Here is a 4,508-nt window from a genome sequence, read left to right on the forward strand (position 1 = left end):
CGCCCAAGGAAGCTAAGGGTCTAAGGTTGGCTGTGCGCTTCGGCGAGGAACGTGTTGTGTGACCTGGGAAGGCCTAGACGTGTCCTAAGTGCTATGCTGCATGCTTTGAAATGTATAACACTTTTTAAAAGAGTGGCTGTGTATTTTCATCTGCCCTGAGCCTTGTAAATTCTGTAGCTGATTTTGTTCAAGAAACTTCTGTCTAGGAGATAACAAATGATGGGCTTGAGGAAAGTTGGCAGCACCTTGTTCTCCTCTTCTCTGACCTTAAGGAGGCACTGTTGGACATCAGGAGAAGTCACGGCAGGATGTGGACTGTAGAACTGCATGGTGTGAAGTAGTAGATATGGATAGGAGGTAAGAGAAGGTCCTGAGTTGCAGACGGGTTTGGGAGAAGGGGCAGCTTCCTTGCGCGGCAGAAGGGCTGCCTGTGGCTGGCCAGGGGACTTGAGTTTCAGAAGGGCTGGTTGTTTAACAAGAATGCCTTGTGGAGCCTGAACTTCCTGGTGAATACTGCACGTGTGGTGTCACACCTTGGTGTCCACGGAGTTCAGCACATTCTGCCTCTGCTAGGAGCAATTTCTCAGAAGCCTGGGCTTTGTCACTCTGGAGATCCCCCATGGCACGGTAGAGTTAGTACATAATTCAGGAACGTTATCATTGTCATTATCAAGTGCTAGGCTGTGCACATAATTACATGTGCCATACATCTAGGCGACTGCATTCAGTAGGTTTGCTTATATCATTATCACCACGGATGTGTGTTTAGTGACCCATGAGGGACAGTAGGATGGCCAGCGGCATCACGAGGCAAGTGTAATTTTTCAGATCCACTATCATAATTTTTCGAGTTAGAGATTTGCACATGCTAGCATGCTCTCTGCCACTGAGGTACACGCCCTGTCCTGTTCCATGATAACCTTGTGGGAACACGGTCATACATGTTCTGTCGTTAGCTGAAATGTTGTTATGCTAACACCATGTATATCTTTCCAAAATACGGTTAGTTTGCATAATACATAAAATTGAGATTGTACTGTACTTCAAAACATAAATTAAAACAAAATTTAAAGGGGTGCAGCAGCTGAGGAAGCCTTTTGATCCCCTGCAATGTGTGGGCTATTTGTTACAAGAACAGAACCCACAGAGGACTTGAAACTGCTTGTCCTGGAATACATTTGTTCCATGGGTACGGTGTTGATGCTGTCCTACCATCTTGGCTGCTAGAAAGCGAATCCTGTGGAGTACTGAGGCATGATCTACCCACCTTCCCAGCACAGATATTTATCTCAGGTATATTCTGGATTTTTTGAAACCAGGTTTAGTACCCGAGGCAAAATCCACTTTTCTTTCTTCTTCCGCTTTAATCTTTTTCTCCAGCAAGGATCCCAGCAGGTAGACTTGCAGCCACAGGTAAGACTCAGACCTAGCCGAGACAGGGCAGGTATCAGGCCCTCTAGAGGGGCCTCTGATTACAGCTCTAGAGCTATGTTGTCCATGGGCATAGCCCTGAGCCCGGTGTGGCTATTTTAATCTAGAACGATCAAAATGAAATAAAACTAACAATTCAGACCCCCAGTCACACTGGCCATATTTCAAGTGCCCAGTAGCCACATTTGTCTAGGGGCTGCACTGCGACAGGTTATGGAGCATCCATTTGTGTAGAAACTACTAGAAGGGGTATTCTAGCACCATGGCCAATAGCAGAGACAGAGTTCTGGGTTCTCAGTGTTATATTTCACTTCGCCTGGACAGAAGATTACAGGATTGGGAATTATGTGTCCTTATTTTTTTTTTTTTTTGGGGGGGGTGGGCTGAAATAGCATGAAACGATTTTGAAATTGCTACACAAAGGGTCACAAATTAAGAAAAAAGACTATTGAATTCTGTTTTAGCACATACATACATCTGTTTGATTTCGAGATTTGTTCACCACCAATTTAAAGTTTTAACTTCAATAGGCGGAAGGTTTTCCTCTTGGGTCCAAGTCCAAAAGCATGGTTTGTGTAGGTGGGGGTGGCTCAAGACTGCCTGGCCCACAGAGCTTTCTCAGAGCGGAGCCCAGGGGATCCCCTCCACTGTGCTGGTGCTGCCAGGGAACGTGGTGCAGAGGAAGTCTGACTCCTCAACGCATCGTCCTTCCTTCCCATCTCCAGCAAGATTTTCTCCAGAGGCCTAGGTCTCAGGCCATTTCAAGCCCTGAGTCGGGCTTACCTGGGTAAAGTTGATGCAGGAGTAAGCTGACTATAGTAGAAGTAAGGACTGAAGTTCCGTGAATCTGTGTGCGTGCACTCACATGTGTGTGTGTGTGTGTGTGTGTGTGTGTGAACAGTATCAGAAGAGAGGGAAAATCTGCATGACAATACAAATAGCAGAGATTACATATTACTTTGTTCTGAAAATAACTGTTGTTATTTTTCCTTGATTCCCTAATATTGGCCCTTGGAGAGGGCAAGGAGGTGAGAAGGAGGCCCATAAGCCAGAGAAATCAGAAGAGGAGTGTGTTAGTTGCTTTTTTATTATTGCTGAGACAAAACACCCAATGCTCAGAATTAAGAAAAGGTTTATTTGGCTCACAGTTTGTGGAGGTTTTAGTCCATAGTTGGCTGGCTCCAGTGCAGAGTGGTGCATGGCAGTGGGCAGCAGTTCATGGTGGTGGAAAACAGGAACTGCATCAAGAGCCAAAAGGGGAGGAGGAGGAAGAGGAGAGAAAGCCTCTTTCCCTCTCTTACATTGTATGCAGGCTGCCTGCACCAGGGAGGTGTAGCAGTCACTCCCATGATCCCAGTACTGGACCTTGAATCAATTAAACACGAGAAGCCTACCCCAAGACCACAAGAGGTTCTGCGAGGACATCTAGGCACAAACCATCGCAGGAGTTCAGGAGTTTCTTCAAATACAAAAAAATGCTGGGAATTATTGTTCCAAACAGATATTTTTATGGAGTTCTTTCATCACATCATGACACACTAATTCGTAGAGTCATGGGACAAAGTCTGGGTCAGACATAGCCACCTAGAAGTGACTTCTGTCAGCTTTGCTATGGCCACCTGATAGTTTGTTCTCTCTTCTTGGTCTCAAAGAAGAGAGATTACATATTACTTTGTTCTATAAAGAACTGTTATTATTTTTTTCTTGGTTCCTTAATACTGGCCCTTGGAGAGGGCAAGGAGGTGAGAAGGAGGTCCATAGGCCAGAGAAATCAGAAGAGGAGTGTCTTGGTTACTTTCTTCTTATTGCTGAGACAAAATACCCAATGCCCAGAATTAAGAAAAGGTTTATTTGGCTCACAGTTTGTAGAGGTTTCACCTTATAATATATAATATAATATATTATGTTCATATAATAAAGTAAGAAGGCATTAGGGTGGCCGGCGCGCCTTATTATGGACCACTGGTGGCAAACCCATGGTGTGAGTGCTGTGGAGGGCTCTTTGTATCACCGAGAGCTCTAAAAAGTTCCCATTACTGTTACAGATCCAACCCCAAACTATGGTCACATTGCCTACAGATGTTCAGGTCACAAGCAACCTCTTTTTGGGTCAACAGCAGAAGCCAAGCAAAGGAACAAACAGTTTCAGTGTAGCTACCTGCCCATTGGGGTTAAACAGTAACAGGAGAATTTTCCTAATGCAAATAAAAAATTTAAGAAGATTGTACCTTTTCAAAATCCCTAAGTGAAGGATAGAGATAATTAAGTAAAGAAATAAATTTGTCAGAGTGTCTTTCCAGTTCTAACACTTAGATCATGTTCTCTTTTCACAAGTACAATTCTTGGATGCTAAGTTTTTCAATAAAAAGTGGATTTTTTTCATTTTGTTCTTTTTTTCTTCATACAGCGAAAATCGAGACAGTTGCAGCTAAGTTAGTATTACTGGGCAAACTAAAAGAAAGGAAGCCAAGCACCCCAAGGAGAGATGGAGCCTCCTAACGCAATGCTGACCTCTTAAGACTTTCAGGTTGCTTTCTCAGGGACACAAACACAGTCGCCAGAGCAGCATATATGAGACATAAACATTACATTCCTATATCCAAAGTGCAAGTCTAATTTTCAGCCAATTCAGTTTTCTAAAATTACATTTTAAAGGTTGAAATACCATAAAACAAAATCAACTAGGGTAACCTACCAGAGTTGAATTAAGAAATATTTAAAACACAAGATGGAGGAATTACAGAAAAAAACTGCTGAATCATTTCATTGTCTGAATCTTGAATAAGTCCAGAAAACCCTGAACAGAAGAGATCTGGCTGGAATCTTTTCAGGCACATGGCTTCTCCTTCATCAAAAACCAAATGATCTTTGCCAATACTGGGTTTTCTGCTCAGAGGAAGGGACAAGATTCTTGATTACATGTTGGTCTGACAACTAATATTTTCTCCCTTTAGGGAAGCTTGAAGACACTCATTTATTTTAAGACAACTGTCATTTAGATTTGCTCAAAGATAACATACAAGAATAAGATGCAGGAGCCTCCTCTGTGTCTGTCTGTCTGTCTGTCTGTCTGTCTG

The 4,508-nt window shown here is 43.2% G+C and overlaps 1 protein-coding gene across 1 annotated transcript in view; it reads right to left on the reverse strand.

Annotated features, from left to right (window-relative positions):
* Cntnap2 (contactin associated protein like 2) overlaps positions 1-4,508 on the reverse strand; it is a 1,699,165-nt gene that overhangs the window by 423,405 nt on the left and 1,271,252 nt on the right. The window lies entirely within an intron of this gene.

Source organism: Octodon degus, unplaced genomic scaffold (genome assembly GCF_000260255.1).
Source record: "Octodon degus isolate 3935 unplaced genomic scaffold, OctDeg1.0 scaffold00027, whole genome shotgun sequence".
Taxonomy (NCBI): Eukaryota; Metazoa; Chordata; class Mammalia; order Rodentia; family Octodontidae; genus Octodon; species Octodon degus.